Here is a 19,314-nt window from a genome sequence, read left to right as displayed (position 1 = left end):
TTCATCGCATGTAGCAGGATCTTTTGAACCATATTTAGGTCCGATGGGGAAAACCACTTCTAGCTCACTGTCTACATATATAATAGGATCTACATATTCACAAAATATGAGTTTGCCGTCACTGATTTGAATTTCTCCGGTTTCAAGTATTTTTATTGCATCTGAAATAGAAAGGATTGCCATTGTCTTATCGTATATATCTTTACGAAAATAATTTTAAAAAAATTTTTCTATGATATATAGCACAAAAATGTCATACATATTCATAAATGGGCCAACTGGAAGTGGTAAGAGTTACGATGCAGTAAATTTGGCGGAGGGGTCGGAGGTGACTCACGTACCAGAATTTGACACTACTTTTTCTAGCAACATTGTCGACTTTTATAATGGAAAAGTTTCGATCGCCGATTTTCAGAATCAGTTTATAGAACATACTCTTAGTTTACAATGTCGGGCTGGGAAAGCCAACACAAACTACATTATTTGTGACTCAAGTATAATTCAACATCTAACTTTTTCTAGAATCCGTTCCCACGTTTCCGTGGCAGCGGAAGAAAAAAAGATTGTTTCTAGAGCATTTGACCATTTACACAGTTTCATTATCATATTCAAAGATATGCCTTTTGATTATTGCAGGCGGAATATTCTGACTCGAGCCAGACAATATGAAATAGCCGCCTTAGAAGAACTAGAAGAGATTCATAAACAGTTCAAACAGACTTTCTTAGAAATTTGTAATGAATACAGACTTCCATGTTTGGTAATTCATCAATCTCTTACGCCTGCCCTTCTCAAGAATATACTTAATCCAACAATTGATACCGAGACAGTCGGGTCAGTAGAATCTCCACGAGCTTTTGACTTTGGAATTGCATGGGGCGGCGGCAGCCAGGGATTTTTAATAGACGATTTCGGCAAGGAGGAACTTGAAAAAGCGTACTACCCACCTAATCAAGAACAACTAGAACAACCTCGAGTCTCACTCAAGAACCTACACAAACTTCTTAATGCTTGTGAAACAGTGTGTGCTTACGTTGCTTCGTTTGACTTACGGGCACTTGATATGATGAAAAGGCAAGACTTTGAAGTTACTTGTCTATGGCTCATGTCAGTTGTGTACATTACACTTCAGCCAGAACTTATCGATAAAGCTGAACAAGGAGGACTGGAAACAACGGACCGTGGCAACATGAAAAATCGCTTTGAAGATCTTGCAAACTTAATATGTTCAGGAACCGAGGTTCCACCTCATCCACATACGGCCAAACAAGATGCAATAAGTGAACATTACTTACGACAGTACATGATAAATACTTGGCCAGGTGGTTGGAAGCGGGGTGGTAAACTGACACTTTCGGCTTTCAAGAAATTAAGACTTTTTCCATGGTACTTATTGAATAACTTTCGTAAATACTTACGTTAGTACTTACGTTAGTACTTGACAAGTACCAACACAGGAACTTGGTCGAGTACTTACGAAGTTCTAATAACATTTTCCTCTGGCTCCCAACTATTGAAACTTTCTGGATAACCTTTCCATTTTATCAGATAGTATTTCTTTCCTCTAATTTTTTTCGTCTTCAAAATTCGTTCTACTCTGTACAGCTCGTCGGCACCAGCAGCGCTCTGAAGTTCATCAGAATAGAAAGTGCCGAGTATTTCCTCTCCATTCAGATCTTTTATCTTGTAAACAGGTGGCGTTCCCAATCCAGCTGTGTACACCACTTTTGAAACTATGAAAATCTCCTCTGTCAAATTTGGTAATATCCTTTCTTGAAAATGGTCTTGTATTTTGTAATTCGAACCCGTTCTCCTGGCTTGAATTCAGGGTTAGCTCCCATGGCTGCCAACTCAGGGTAAATTGTATAAAATGCCTGCCAATCGTTGTCCTCTGTTACGTCGACGGGTTTCATTTTGATACTTCCGTGTACGGTGTTATTGTAATTCTCGAGAAGTTGTGGTAGAATGGGGAGCCACTGACGTGTCTGTTTATATGTAAAGTATTTCCACATCATCGTCTTTAACGTACGATTAAAACGTTCAACGACGCTAGCTTTTTTGTCACTGTAGGTGTGAAACCAGTGAATCCCGCCTCCTCCAACCATTTCTGCATTTTTCGGTTCGTAAATTCCCGCCCCTCATCTGTCTGAAGTTTGTCGGGTTGCCTCCCGGATTTCTTAATCACGTCTTGTAGCGCCTGTAACGTGTGTTCAGCCGTTTTTGACTGTATCGGCCTGGCCCATGCATATTTGCTGAGCACATCGATTACTGTTAGCATGTATCGAATGTTACGATTCTCTTTTGCAAACGGTGAAGGGAATTCCACGAGGTCTGCTTGCCAAAAATTGTCTATCGATGTTACGAAAACGCGCCTCCCACCACGAGTACGAGGTACCGGTTTATGTAGATTATAAGTTAGCTGAGTTTTTAACCACTCCTGCACCTCTTTCTTAGTAACGTGGAGTCCGCTGGCGCGCGCTGCGTCATATAATTTTTGTACACCTCCAAAACCAGTTTTCGGGTTGTAATATAATTCTCTAAGAGTACCTTCGGTGTTCCTATCGGTAGAGCCTTCCATGATTAGCTATATTATACGAAAAATTTTATGTCGTACGGATGCCGTAAATGAAATACTAGTTTACTGAATGGTGTATTTTTTAATTGCTTGATTAGGTCCACGGCCTCCCGTTCTGACAACTCCATTCCATATTCTTTTATAATAGTCTTGTTGTCTGTCTTTCTCGGTGTGTAAAAAAGTACTAACATCTGTATATTTTCCCTGAATGGTTTACTAATACTAGTATATTGTTGAGTCAGAACCCAGACAGATAATCCGTCGTGTCTTGCGCTGAAACCAAGTTTGACTAAAACGTCACTGCGCTTCTTCATATCTTTTGACGAGGCGCAGTCGTCGAGGATTATTAAAGTGTTCGTGCCGGCCCATTCCTTATGTACGAAGGCTAGTGTATCATCCACAGCATCGAGTCCGACCGGAAACACAAACACGTGGTCATCGGTGAAAATGAATCTTTTATTATACGTTTTATTGTTCATGAATGTTGGACAAATGAAAACTACGTAGTCAAATTTCCTTAAGTACAGACCGGTGAGGAGATCCATCACATATTCTGTTTTGCCAGAATTTGTCGGTCCAGTTATAATCATGTTGAATGGCGGGGTCGCGTACATCTGATCTATATACTGTACATAAATGTAATGAATATGGCTAAAGATAACAAACCAATTTTGCCGTATTCGTGAATAGGGTCTGTGCCGGCGGTGCACACGGATGCTGCCTTCCGTTCCCGTTCCGAAGGCGATAGGGGAATCAGACTTGTGTCATTGTGAGGTGGCCCTCCGGGCTTACGCGTTAGCTCGTCCTGCCACTTCATGGGATCCTCTTCCCCTTCCATCTCATGTACAGCACTTTCTCGAACTTCCGTGTTTATATCACCGTTCACCCCGAAGGTCATAGATTCAGTTGCGTATTGCAATTCATTATTATAACCTGAGATTGCTGGGCCTGAAAGAATAACCATCTTAGACGGTAAGAGAAGTAAATTGGGCGAAACGGCCATATCAAGTTTGACACCAGTATTCGTTATTGTGTCTTGATATCGCCTATAACTGATTACTTTGTCGGTATTACGAATTTCATCTTCGAGGAGAACGCCGAATTCTTTTCTTACTTGCTCTGCACTGCCAGTATCGCCCACAATGGTACTACGAATATTTGCTTGTGCGCCGAGTATACAATATACGTAGGCTTCAAGGCTTTCATTCAGGTGGGCGAGACCGGCCTTTGTTAATCCCATGTAGCGCGCAAACAAATTCCTTAAGACTCAAAATTATTTGTCTGCAACTACTATGCAATAGTCGTCTACAACTGATATTCCGTAATGCGTTCCCTCTTAAATAAGACGAAGCAGATATCCGATCTAAGTTTCACGTGGTTTATTCGAATATAGGCATGTCTTCCAGACTGAGAACAACAAATTCTCTGAGTAGAATGTTGTACTACAAACGTTGAGAACGTTTGGGAACGATTAACGATTTTGTGTAGGGTTGTATAAGACTATCGCATCAACAGGTTCAAAGCTGTTTCATCAAAAAGGTCTTTACAAGCAATCTTGGCGAGAACTATAGCCGGTCACTTTCAGAGACATGTCCACTCTCTGAAGGTCTAACTTAAAGTGTCTAAAAGCACGCTTGGAATGGCTGCATGTGCGCAGTGCGTAATACAAAAGATAAACATTTAAGGACGGAAGTTGATGGTGACTCATGACTTTGAATTTGAACTATGGCCAAATAAGAGGATGTTGATTTTGACCGTAACATTCCGGTCCCCTAATTGTGTAGATGTGACTCGGAACAATTATAAATCCAATATTCTAAACTGGTCAAAATTCAATCTAACTAAACAAACATGAATAATATACTGTTCATATATCACTAATAAGAAAGATTAAAGTTCTTAGCTGTTCTTGTGTCCTTCAGACGAATCTTCAATGGCGTCGGCCTCCAGGAGCACACACAACTTATCCACTGGACGTCGTAGAGTAGTCGTTCTGGTCTTGACTTCTGCAAACCTGACGAGTCCCTTCTTGTCTTTCATCACTTCGGTGATTCTGCCCATGGACCAGGAGTTCCTCGGCGCTGTGTTGTCGACGATCAACACCACGTCTCCAACATTGAGGTTTCTTCTGATCTCGAGCCACTTCTGTCTCTCTTGTAGCAACGGGAGATATTCTTTCATCCATCTCTTCCAGAATATATCTGCCAGGTACTGCACTTGTCTCCATCGACGGCGTACGTAGTTGTCATTCTTCTGAAACAAGCCGGGTGGCAGGGCCTGTTTTGGTTTCAGCATCAACAGGTGGTTGGGTGTTAATGCCTCTAGATCGTTCGGATCTTCTGACAGCCTGGTGATCGGTCGGCTGTTAATTATGGCTTCCACTTCGCAGAACAGCGTTCGGAGTGCTTCATCTGACATGCGAAGTGGTTGTTCTTTGAGCAAGGAAAAGATGATTTTCCTTATGGTTCTGATGTGACGCTCCCATACTCCTCCAAAGTGGGAACCTGCTGGGGGGTTGAATTCCCATTTGATGTCTTGTTGGTGGAGCATCTCAGCTATCTTCTCTTGGTTCCATCTCTTGATACTCTCCTTCAGCTCTTTGTCGGCTGCGACGAAGTTAGTCCCGTTGTCTGATCTGATGGACCTAACTTGTCCTCTTTGTGCTATAAATCTTCTGATGGCATTGATGCACGAATCTGTATCTAATGAGCAGGCTACTTCTAAGTGTACCGCACGAGTCGCCATACATGTGAAGATCGCTCCATACCTCTTCTCAGTGATACGGCCACGTTTGACCTCCAGTGGCCCGAAGTAATCTACACCTGTGCGAGTGAATGGTGGCTCTTCGGGGGTGATGCGGTCCTTAGGTAGGTCTGACATCTTCTGCTCACAAACTTTCGCTCTATATTTTCTACAGATGACACATTTGGTTACGAGATTGTGGATTGCTGTAGGCGCCCGTAGAATCCAATATTTCTCTCTTAGCTTTGCAAGCATCGAGTTTCTTCCAAGATGTCCGACTTCTTTGTGGGTTTCTTGGAGTATGATTGTTGACACTGGTGAGTCTTTAGGCAGCACTATCGGGTGCTTGCTGTCTGGTGACACTGAGGCACGTTCCAGGCGTCCGCCAACTCGTATTATTCCTTTATCCAAAAATGGGTCCAGCTTATATAATGGGCTGTATCTCCTGACTTGCTTCTTTCGTTGTAGGAGTGCCATTTCATCTGGAAAGTGCTTTCGCTGCACATACTTCATGATTGCATCTTCTGCCCTTTGCAGATTCTCTAGTGAAACAGGTGGGATCATTGTTTCACAACTCTTCTGGCTAGTATCTGCGTTGGTGTCTTCATCGCCTTCCTTTCTTTTGCGGCATTTATCTTGAAGGTTTTTCTTTGCTAACAGGAACCATCCGACTATTTTCTTTAGTTTCATCATGCTGGAGTAGCGTAGTAAGATCTTCTCTACCCCAAACTCTTGCTCTACTAGTACGGTGCTGTACACGGATGCTTCCCGCTTGACTTCTGGGTCTTTATTACATAGCGCTCTTGAGATGTCCTGTTGTGTAGGCCATTCGCTTTCTCGTTTCCACAGGAAATCTGGTCCGCGCAGCCATCTTTGTTTTGCAGGAACTTGTCTACCGTTAGTCTCCTAGATGCGTTGTCTGCTGGGTTGGATTTTGTGTCGACGTACTTCCACTGTTTACTATCCGAACCTTCACGTATGATGTTGATCCGGTTGGCTACGAAGGTGTGGAATCGGGATGTTTCATTGGCGCAGTACTTGATCACCGATGTGCTGTCTGTCCAGAAGTATACCTTGTCGTTCTTAATGTCGAGTTCTTCCTCCAACATTCTGTTCATTCTCACGGCCACTGTAGCTGCTGTCAGCTCAGGCGTGGGATGGTAATTTTCTTCAGTGGTGCAACCCTTGCTTTTCCCATAAGGAAGGCGCAGTGAATTCTTCCATCTTCATTTATGAGTCTAATATACGATGCGACACCGTATCCATATTTACTGGCATCAGAAAAGTGATGTATTTCACGTACCTTTGGCTTCGCCAAAGTCGGCTGGTTTGTAGCACCTCTGAGTTGATACGTTTTCTAGTTTTGGAAGATCTGATAGCCATCTTTGCCATTTCTTCCGATCATCTTCTTTGATCTTTGCATCCCAGCCAATACCTCTACGACACAAGTCTTGAAGTAGTATTCTTGCAGGTAGGATGAATGGAGCTGCAAGTCCAATGGGATCATATACTGAGCTGATAATTGATAGTATGCCTCTTCTCGTTGGAGGCCGGCTTTCAATGTTGATCTGGAATCCTATGGTGTCTGACTCGACCGACCATGAAGTACCTAGGGCACGCTCTACTGGTAGGCAGTCGTATTCCAGCTTCAGGTCTTTGATTCCTTAGCTCTTTCTTTTTTGGTATAGTCTCCAACACTTCACGGCTGTTGCTCACCCACTTTGTTAGACGGAAACCGCCTTTCTTGCAAGCAGCAGTCAGATCTTGTGTCAACTCGATTGCCTTCTTGCGTACTTTCTACCGACTTGAGGCAATCATCTACGTAGAAGTCTCTCTTTATTGTTTTGACAACTTCCTTGTTGAATAGGTGGCTGTTGTCGTCGGCCATCTTGTGTAGTGCTGTGTTTGCGCAGCTCGGGGATGATACTGCACCGAACAGGTGACCATCATTTTATAGACTCTTGGAGGGCTTTCTATGTTTCCATCTGGCCACCAATAGAAGCGTAGACAGTCACTGTCCTCTTCTCTAACCTTTACCTGGTGGAACATAGCCTCTATGTCTGCCATTAAAGCGATTGGTTCCTGTCGAAATCGTAATAACACTCCTAGTAGATTATTCGTCAGATCCGGCCCTTGTAGTAATAGGTTGTTCAACGACACTCCTTGGAACTTTGCTGAACAGTCAAAGACAACGCGGATCTTCTCTGGTTTCTTCGGATGATATACTCCATGGTGGGGTATATACCACATCTTTCCATCCTCTCGATCTAATTTGTCGTTAGGGACTTGTATTGCGTATCCCTTCTCAATTATGTCTGCCATGAACTTCTGGCAGTCGGCATGGAACTTTGGGTTGTTTCTCAACTTTCTTTCAAGGCCTTAAAACGTTGTAAGGCATAGTGCTGATTGTCCGGTAGTCGAACTCTTTCATTTTTGAATGGAAGTCCCATTTTGTAGTGTCCGTCTACTAGCTCAATGGTTTCCTTTACTTTCTGCATGAACTTCTTGTCTTCTTGGGAGTGTTCCCTTTTGTCATCTATCATGCGCTCAGGAAATCAAGGTCAATGGAATGTCGCACTAACCTGTCTAGTTTATCCAATTCTTCCATATCCTCTACGGCCACCACTTCTGTTCTGTAGCTGGGAGGATGTTGCCCTTGTTCGTTCAATCTGACTACGTGCCAGGGGATCCATCCTACGCGTGTTCTGCATGCGTGAGGGGTTGAGTCCGGACCACGTATTGTTTCCAGAGGGGTAAATACTGCTGTTTCTCCGGTACCTATCATCAGTCCTATTTCGGCATCTATTCTTGGAAGCCTTATATTCTTCAAATGCGGCCATCTCATGAGATCCTCTTGACGGGGAATGTAGTCTTCAGAGACGCCTATCTCTGGTTTAGTGTATACTGTTTTCAGCTCTACTTGTGGCTCTGAACGGTCTAGGTTGTAAACTTCTATGCCAGTGACTTTGTCGCAGGTGTGGCTGCCTAAGCCGTTCACTGTATTTACCGTCAGCTTTGTCTTTCTGCCTGTGGCTCCAAGTTTTCTCTGTAACGCTTCTGTACAGAATGATATGACACTACCTGTATCCAGAAAGGCATAAGTCTGTACCATTCTATTTGAGCCTTTCAACTTCACCTTGACAGGGATAATAGTCAGCAGGACCTTGCAGTTATCATCATCACCACCGGCGTCATCGTCTTGACCACCGGTCCCCATAAAGGACTGTACTTGGTCCACCTCTGCCGTGGTGCAGTGTACTGCGACACTCTCCGTCTGTACTGGTCTCTTTGAATCCTCATCTTTATCAGTTGTCGGTCGACGATCCTGATGTAGTACTGTTGGGTGTTTCCTTGGCATTTGGAGCATTTAGCTTTCTGCTTGCATTGCCTACTCCGGTGACCAGGTTTCAGACAGCCAAAACATACGCCTTGGTTTCTCAGAAAGTTAACAGTATCTTCTTGACTGGCTGCAATCAATTGTTCGCAACTGTCGAAAGAATGATTGTTATCTTGGCAGTGCAGGCATGGTTTCTGTTGAGCCTTGTTTGGTTTGGAGGTTGAAGTGTTGCTCTTCTTGCTCCCTTGGTTCGTCTTCTTGTCTGCGCTTGTAACGCTAGTGGCGAAAGATTGTTCAACTTTGTCTGTACCTCTCTTCTTTTTCACTGGATTGTCGAGGCTAGCCATTGCTTGTCTACTGTAGTCCGGGCATGACAGTCTGCTTGCTTCGGACTTCACCAGATCGACGAGGTCTTCAAATCTTACTCTTTTCTTGGCTTTGCGTATCTTCGCTGTGCGTTTACTCCAAGAATCTTGAATAAAGCAGGAAGCTTCTTGACGATCCGTTTCATATTTTCTGAATGTTCTAGTATTTCTAGGCCATCAACGCATCGGGTTGCTGTCTTACATCGATTCAAGAAGATGGCGAACTTGTCTAACGAGGCAACCGTTGTCTGGCTTGATTGGAGGCCAGTCCAAAACCTTCCTCAGGTAGGCGTTGGCTATCTTGTGTGGATCACCATAGCGCTCTTCCAGCTCCTCCATGGCACCCTGATATGCTTCACTTGCGTCTATACCTGCATACCCTTGAACTATTTCATGGGCTGTGCCTTCCGTGAACTGTCTCAGCAGAGTGAGTTTATCTTTATCATCTTCGGCAGTCGGTACTAGTTTTGTCTCAAACTCATCTATGAATGATCTGTACTCCATGATGTTACCGTCAAACTTCTTTATCACTGTGGACATTTTCTTTATTGCTCTGATCATGGCCCACTGTGCAGAGTCACGTGTCGTCTTACTCATGTTACTGCCACTGCTTCTGGTGGAAATTCTGGAAGCTGCTACACTGACTGCTTCTTCTAAATCATCCGCCTCACTGTCATTCTCCCTTTCTATTGTAGGAGTTTCCTTCTTATACACTCGTACTGGTGTTGTGGTCTGTTCTGGACACAATGGATTTGTCCTCCAGTGGTTCAGTCTTAATATTGATGGCGATATCGTCCTCGAATTCGTCACCAAAAAACTTATTCAGAGATCTAGCTCTAGCATCGGCTACGGCAATCTTCGTGTCAAGTTCATGTTGCTCCTCCTTGAGTTGAAGCTCATGTCTTGCCATGGCACGCTCCATTTCTTGTCTCTGCCGCTCCATTTCTTGCCTCTCCCGGTGTTCTTGGAGTTGAAGCTTATACTTAGCACGCTCAATTTCTTGCTTCTTCTTGAGCTTGGCTGACCTTGCCAACAGTTCAGCCTTTTCCCTTTCATCTGCCAGTTTGGTGGCTGAGAGTGCACTGTGGCTCGTATGATGGCTGACCCCACTCTGGCTGCCAACTACAGACGGCTTCGGTGTGCCGACTTGAGAGACACTATCTTCTGGTCCTACATCCTCTTGTGGATGAATTGGTGTGGGGTTCGCAATTGGTGCTGGCTTCGCTTCTTGTTCGCTCAACCATGCAGTGGTGTCTTTAAAGAAGGTCCCAAAAACGTCTTCGACATCGGCCAGCCAACGAAGGCGTTCGTCTGGCACCTGATCCTTTGGGAGTAAACTTTCGTATTCATAGCCCGCATCTGCAAAGCCTTGATGCAGCTCCTTCCACACTTCAAACTTCAGTTTGATTGTGAATAGGTCTGCCTTATCAGCGATGAGCTCCCGTATCTTCGTGGACTTTTGGGTTAGTGAACCCGCTCTTTTCTCTAAGAAGCCAGCTTTAGCAGCTAACTCATATTTAAGTCCTTTTTCGGACAGTGTTCTGTCACGGCCGCTACGCCTGGGTTCTTGCAATTCCTTTTCCGGTGACGAAGTTCTTGATTTCTTTCCTTCGTCTTCCATGGTTTGACTTAGGTGAATATCACAAGTCCGATGCAAAATCGTTAATGAGAAATGTAGCGCGCAAACAAATTCCTTAAGACTCAAAATTATTTGTCTGCAACTACTATGCAATAGTCGTCTACAACTGATATTCCGTAATGCGTTCCCTCTTAAATAAGACGAAGCAAATATCCGATCTAAGTTTCACGTGGTTTATTCGAATATAGGCATGTCTTCCAGACTGAGAACAACAAATTCTCTGAGTAGAATGTTGTACTACAAACGTTGAGAACGTTTGGGAACGATTAACGATTTTGTGTAGGGTTGTATAAGACTATCGCATCAACAGGTTCAAAGCTGTTTCATCAAAATGGTCTTTACAAGCAATCTTGGCGAGAACTATAGCCGGTCACTTTCAGAGACATGTCCACTCTCTGAAGGTCTAACTTAAAGTGTCTAAAAGCACGCTTGGAATGGCTGCATGTGCGCAGTGCGTAATACAAAAGATAAACATTTAAGGACGGAAGTTGATGGTGACTCATGACTTTGAATTTGAACTATGGCCAAATAAGAGGATGTTGATTTTGACCGTAACATCCCATCTCCCTTCAGAGGGATGAATCTATTATATTGACCCTCCGATCCATCATTTCGGAAGATATAAAAGTGTGGTCGGTCTTTGTCAGACAGTACATGTTTTTTCTTTCCAAAAATTGTATGTGTGTAATAAACGCCTCCGTCGGCGGAGAGGAAAAAGTCGTGACCATTGTATAATAATCGCAATCATACCAATCCATAATCCAATAACACTAGGTCAAAATTTGTAAGACAATAGTTGTAAACATAGACACAAAACAGCACAGAACAGACAGTAAATAGACGGTACAAACAAAGTCAAATTCATGAAAGAAAGATATATGGACCTCTGGCAAAAGACCAAGAAGTGATGTCAGGTGTTTCGAAAATAGTAAGCGCATCCTGCCCCACATGTGGCACCCGCCATATATCAATCTGTAAGTCAGATAGGTAGTGGTCACTAACTAAGGCCCAATGTCACCGATGCCATCAGTGATCATTTGTCGAAGAGAGATATTGTATTTATCTACCAGCTTGCGATACCTGCCATAAAAGCGTTTGAATGTAGAGACAAGTCTTGCTCTGGTGTAACCTTGATTTAACAGTTTGAAAGAGAGATGGCCATGTCTCTCTACAAATCACCATATGAACTGCATGCTCTGCGCATATCGTATAAGCTGGGAAATGTATACCCCATAAGCAGGTGAGAGTGGAATATTACTGATGAGGTGTGGAAAATTAATTATACTAAAGTTGAAATCATCTCTCTTGTCATATAGCCTAGTAGAAAGGTATATTGCTTTTGGCTGTCGAACAGGCCCACGATTAGTGTAATATTCATAACCATAACCAAGACCTGAGTTTTGACTGAAACGATAACGAAAGTCGGACTTCGTTGGACTTATATTTCCAAATTCTGTACAGAGAAGTTCATATTGGACGAGATTGTATGGATTGTCGCCGGCTTTGAAGGGTGGGGTATCGTCTGGAAGTGCAACGCCCATTTCATGAAGGATACGATGTATTGTAAAATATACATGGAAACGACAGAATGATCGTATTTGCGGCGGAAATTTCTTATCGAAGAGATGGGCGAATGATATACCACAACCAGTAGTGCTGCACCATACAGCAAAATTTAATTGCTGGTCCCAATATTTCATGTGTGGGCTGCCAAGCCAGACATTACTTTCTTTAGCTGATCGATGAGTGATTACGTTATCTTTGAACACATCCCGCTGGTGGAAAGTAAATTTTTCTGTCGGTGTTACATATATTTCTAAGGAATGAGAATAGGTTTTATGTCGTTCGGTTTGGAAGGAATATCAGCATGCTGTACTGTCGGTACGCTCGTCTTATTCAATTGAAAAGCAACTGGGAATGCGTCTGTACTCATGATTCATGTAGTAGTATATACAGATAGATTTTAATGGAGGAGAATTTTCCATACTTCGGAATCGTACTAACATTCCAGACCATGTTAATACTTTATTTTGGATTCAGGTTTAAACGAATTTTTTATTTTTTACTAAGAATAGATAACATACTGCAAACAATGGAGAATTTAATAAAGACATCGGCAGCGGCAAATACGACAGCGGCACTACCTTCGGTGCCTTCGGACGCTCGATCCATAATAGAGACGAAACGTGAAAAAATACTCTGTGTCATCGCAAGTGGTCAAAGTAAGTTATTTGTTGGTAAGGAGATTTCAGTTGCTGATGTAGAAAAATGAGGAGATGAAACGGTAATTAAAGCCTTCAAAATGTACGAACTGATCTTAAAAAGGATTTTATACTAAACAGTGAAATAAAACGATTATCAGGACGGATAGCCTACACGTGGGGGCCCATACTTGCTCTAGTTTCCACCGGTTTAATTACAGGTAAACATTTAAATTTTGAAAAAATCGGGCTTAATATAATACCCGAAATAAATGGATTCAACTTCTCAAGCACCGACTCAGCAAACGGTTCCGACTCAGCAAACAGAAACGACTCCGTCACCTCCGACTACTACCATTCGGAACGAGCCACAGCGCAATATAGAGAAAATTACGTTACCGACGAAGCATCCAGGGAGAGTGGAAGCCGGGAAGAGATTGGCAGAGTGGAACAGGCAAAACAAACTGACGAAGAAACGAAAAGCAATGATTAATGATAGTGATGCGGTAGCGGCAAACTGTATAGACCTACCGCCTACAACGAAAGAACAGTGTGATGGATGGTATAATAAATGTTATCTTGTTTTAGGAATTGTGGGAGTTTCATTGACTGCATTAGGGCTATATTGGGGGCGTGCTCGTCGTCACATTCGCCCCCTCCGGAAAGATCCTCCCCAGAAAGCGAAAAAAACAGAGCCCGTAGCGGCTCCCTCCAGAACGGAACCAAGTCCCAGCTCCTCTACATTGTATGAGATGGATTAACTCCGTAATTATTTTTTATTTTTCTATTTTATATACTTGTCAGCAATCATGGATACTAAAACAGTTGTAAACACAATGTACGATGGTATTGTAATCGCAGGACTAGCGATGGGATATCTAATGATCTCCAACAAATTTCTAAAAATAGAGGTGGGCGATCCAAGTCGACCAAATTTAACTCGGTGAGTAAAATTAGGCGGTGCGACTGCTGCCGCGGTTGCAACAAAAGATCTTCTTGAACAGAAAAATATTATTCCTGCTGAACCTTATACTTTGTAATGTATATACAATGTACAACGATGATCATTTGGATTGTAAGCAAAACAGGCGAACCGGTTACTGTTAATTTTAACCCTAGCATTGACATGACACAGTTTACGAAGATAAGACTGCTAGAGTGTGGACTATATAATTCATGGCATAACATAACGGGGGTGAATAATGTACTAAAATATCAAGAGGGAAACGACCCAAAAAATAAGACGACAAAATCAATATGTCCGGGTAACTACAATATTGATACCCTCAATAAAGCGATAGGGATGCAGTCAAAAATCAATTTCGAAAAACATCTGCCCACAAACCGTGTTTATCTAACACTGGCTAGAAATTTTAAAGTCTATTTCAATGCCACAGGTAGCTTCGCCAACGTCGTCGGCTTTTCATATAAACCTGAGGACAACCCCGTGATAAAAAGTACTATGAGTCCGAAGAGAGCGGATTTCTTAACAGTCACTAAATACATAGTTCATTCAGATGTCGTCGACGTTACTGGAAATTATGTTTCATTTGGTTCGGGTGAATACATACAGGGAGTAGTATCCGATTGTTTACAAATACTTCCCGTTCAGGATACAAAAGAAATAAGTGAAAAGGTCACCTATGATTTTAAAAACGGGGGCGCAATTTCCATGCCATTGAGAAAAGGCTCAGATTACATGAGTTCAATTCGTATTTGGATAACAGATCAGGATGGAAACATAGTTAATTTCAATAACTGGCCAACTAGCTTTTGTATTGAATTATTGTAGGTAACAGATGGTGATCTAAAAATAATCCAGTGGGAAATTCTGTGGTATGTATAGACATGTAAGTGAAAGCTACAGGTAGGGTGACCTCACGTATGAACTCACGTACGCAACAGCTGGCACTGACGTCACTCCCATTCACAGATTTCTCATTGTCATATAATAGTAGCTACCGGAAACGGACATTTACGTCAGTGTTTTTCAGATGACTAATGTGGTATTTCAACATAGATATCTGTACGGCATTTAAGCAGGCGGAAAGGTGTGAAACAGTCACATTTCTATAATGGATGGCAACTCTTCAACACAGACGATTGACTGGGATATGGTTTCACTTACAAGCTCTACAGATGGATTGGAGTATAAATATTTCCCAGCAAATAATCCAGAAGTCCTGAATGAGCGAATTAGGCATTGTGTGAAATTTTATCGTGATATAGTTGCTGAAAATAATTATTAATTTTCAACACTGGCAGAACCGGAGGTGCCTCAACTAGAAGTTCAACAAACCTCAAAGCGCAAGAAAGTGATTTCTCCCGATGAAATTTTCAATGAGTTGAAGCGATCTTACCAGAGAGGAGTGGTGGTCCCCGAGATACTGGAACCACCAAGTATCACGAATTCATTCGAAGAGTTCAAGATTGGTTTCAAGAATTTCTACCGTGGTTTTAGAGCACGTGATCAACAGAAGTTACAGGATAACTACTTGTACGGTCGGTGGTTGGAAAAAGCTTTCATCCATTTCAGCGAGAAGAAAAAGAAAAAGGAGAATTTTATTGATTGGGTTGAAGAGAACTGTGACATTAAACATGTTCGTGCGAGCCAGTTCAGGAAATTTTATAATGATTTTAAACATTATCCACAAATATTACATTGTAAATTAAGCTTTGAATGGTTTAACAAGAATGGAAAAAAATTGTTGTTATATTTTGATGACCACAGAGAAGAAATTTTTCAGTGGACCCATCCTCTACAGTGCACATGTAATTTATGCGCAGCGACCTTTAACTTACCTGTCATGTGATTTCAGAGGTCTGAATCTCTACAGTTTTCATGAAAAATTTTCTGAACTGGAGAGTTCCTATCGGTACGAACTTGTTCACCCGATAGATAAAATTTTAGAAATTTCCTCTGAACTTAAAATGTGACGGAAGACCATTACTTCAAACAAAATGAGTCGTTTTAGATAAATAACACTGATATCTAAAGTATTCACACTTTTATCTTTACGTACAAATGTAGTTCCGGAGTCGGGGAGGGATTCTACTCTATTCCCTCCAACAAAACATTCAATACTCATTTCCCCTCCCCGATCTTTATCGATACTTATAATAATATCACAAGTTGTTCTGTTATCTGTTTTCATAGCGTAATATCCAACCAAATCGTCAAACTCATCTTCAGTAGCTAACTTTACACATCTAATGAGAACTGTACCATGTTGAAGTATTTTCATATTGTCTGTCATCTGTTGATTCATAGTCTGTAAATTTAATTCAGCTGTCCCCTCCCCCACACTTTTCAGACCCTGTTTCTTTAAAGTTGTGTCCCAAAATAATCTTACTGGAGCTCCGCTAGCATTGTATGAACAATAATTCTCCCCTTCGTTTATCCACCTTCGCAGTGTATTATCTGCCTTCATTATTGTTGAAAGAGGTTTGATTTTAAGGTGAATAGGTATACCGAGTAGTGTAATGTATGGATTCTTAGGAGTAAGCCAACGACGAAAATCTAGCAACTTGTACTTGTTAACATTGCTATCGAAATAAATAACATTTGGAGTTCCTGGCAATTCAGAAACACCACCTGCAATTTCACTATCCAATATATCTAAGATGTTACGTGGTACATTATAAGGCATGAATTTCTGACTATCCCCATCCCACGTCAGAGCAAAAGGAGTAGGATCATTTGAAGCCTTTGTAGCGTCTATTATGGACTCATCAATGTCTTTCAGTTCGGAAAATTCTACAGCATGCTCGTGGGTTTGCACCGTGGCAGAGGCTAAGACAAAAAGTTTCTCACGGTCTTTGTAACGAAGGACGTAATCCTTATTATGATTACCTGCTATCTTAGTATTATTGTTAACTTTAACATCACTCAGATCTTCGAGCTCGAGATTTTGTACGTGAATTGCACCTAGACCGAAGTTACTTGGGCCAGACATGATTAACCTATATACAGTGAAAATTAAAATAATACCTTGTAATATACAATATACAACCATGGCTTCAGCTATAGGAATGACAGTTCTTGGTGCTGTATTAAATGCAACGGCATTCACAGGAGGAAATATTATCAGACAAAAGCTTTCCAGGAATGGTGAGGCTCTTATTGAAGAAAAGGTCCGACATGATAAAGCATTAGAAAAATTTGAACATGATCGCAACGTCTGGTCAGAAAAAAGATTACTCGAGGCTGATTGGGAAAGAGAAAATCAAGCAAAGGACGCGCATGCTGCAGTTGAATTAAGAGATACAGATGCAGAAATCCTGGAAGAAGCAGAAGCGGTGGCCAACTCTACGTCAAGGCCAGCGCAATTCTCAGATTATTATCAGCCCAGTCAAGAGCAAAAGAAATATGAAATGATTTATATATATTGCTGGAGGCTTGGTCGTGGGATGGTTTATGTTCCCATAGGGGGTTTACGTTAGCTACACCAGTGGGAAAGCCTATCGGTCCATGGCACTGACACCTATTGGAGCGACATGGAAGGGAGCTGTGAGAGAGGGGAGGGAGGGGAATTTCCTCCCCTCCCCTGTAGCTTTTTCAGGTAATAATCCCAGTTATACACGTTTACTTAACTACTACTGATCACCGATTTTCATGAATAAAAATTTGTTTTGATAGGCCTACTTTAACAAGCATGTTGTTATATATGTTGTTTCCTAAAGTGGTGGCTATTTCACAGATCGAAATGACCTAGTTTAGGCCTAAAGAAGTATTCTGTGGTTGTTGTACTTCAATTCGGTGACCATGCACCCCACCCAGCCCTAGACATTATATATAATATAAAGGAAAATGAGGGCAACTCCACACATCGGCTCTACCAATTTGTTTAATATTACGAAATGGTGAATAAAAGGATCATTGCAATTATTTTGTGTGGAATACATGGCGAGACACCAGTGAATCGATAGTGCTTTGACCCTAGTCATGTGATCTGGGTCCCTGGTAAACCGGTTTGTTGATTGAGTGATTCGTCATAACGCTGTTTCGGAACCAAAAATGGGGTTCCTTCATCAGTCGTTCTCTTGTTTTGTATCCCCTCCGCTTGGTTGTGTGATGAAGTCATCTTCTTCCTCGAAGAGGAGAAGCCAGATTCGTTATTGAGAGAGTTAGTCACCATTGACTGACTCTATTGTGAGCGATCCGGTGTGTGGTGTCAACATGACCCAGCATCGACCGGAGTTTCTGGACGCTTATGAGGATTTTTGTTTTAGGGCATATTTTGAGCGTTGCTCTGGTTGCTAGTGCTCGTTATGTTACCTGTAAATGTTGTACTAAGGGATTGGTCAGTTTCTTTGGCCGGGGGGGGGGGGGGGATGTCCTGAACTGTTGTACAGAAAATGGATGTCAATCATTAATATCAAAGAGGAAAAAACAGTAAATCAAAAATTTTGATGGGTGTTAAGACTTGCCAGCCATCAAATTAAATCTCCTGAGGAGCCATAGAGAGGGATTTTAGCCAAATCTGATGTGTGCAGTGTCTGAGATGACCTTTTCTTGTAACATTGAAACCATAAAAGCACAGCTAATAATGACAAAAACTGCCTTTTTTAACTGTTATTTTGGTCATGAAAAAGCATCAGTCTACAGAAAACCTGATCAATGAGAACGAAAGATATCTTGTCATTTTGCTATCTCTAAAATAAGTCACTGTATCAAATATATATTGTGAAATATTTGTGCATGTTGCTTTCTCATACTGAATTCTCATAGAGAGAACAGAAAAGTATCAGAAATTTGTCTTGCTTATCATATGAAATGCAGATTTCGTAACGGTACACTTTCACTTAGCAAACATCAAGATATCTCTGGCATATATCTCTGATTTATTAAAGTATGGCGCCCGAAGGGCGCAGAGAAAAATATGAAACATCCTGATATATCTGATATATATGTCTTGTACTGTATATTAAAGTCATGCACAGGAAGGGTGTGCTGAAAATGTCTGATATATTAAAGTAATGCGCTTGAAGAGCATGCTGAAAAATATTGAACATACAGATATTTCTGATATATGTATGCCTGATATGTTAAAGTTGGGCGCGCTGAAAAATATGTCTGATTGTTAAAGTTACGCGCCCGAAGGGCGCGCCGAAAAATGCAACTGAATGATGAAATTTGAGGCTGACACGATGCATTTTAGGCAATGATGAGCCTGTGTCGAAATTCAAAAACACACTGACACCCCCCCCCCTATTGGGCATTTCAAAAACATGGTGACCCCCCTATCACCAAAGTCAAAAACAGGGTGACCCCCATGAATCCACCGGCCCCCCAGGCCGAAGAAACTGACCAGTCCCTAATCTGACAACGATAAGTTTGTTTTGGACATTGAAATCAATTATCCGAACTTTTTGGGTTTTAAGTCAATTTTTCATGGACTTTATAGATTTCGGGTCGATATTGATGCCTGCTTTCCGGTGTTTGAAAAGCATGT

Source organism: Ptychodera flava, chromosome 15 (assembly GCF_041260155.1).
Source record: "Ptychodera flava strain L36383 chromosome 15, AS_Pfla_20210202, whole genome shotgun sequence".
NCBI classification, from domain to species: Eukaryota; Metazoa; Hemichordata; class Enteropneusta; family Ptychoderidae; genus Ptychodera; species Ptychodera flava.
This window is presented reverse-complemented; position numbering follows the sequence as displayed.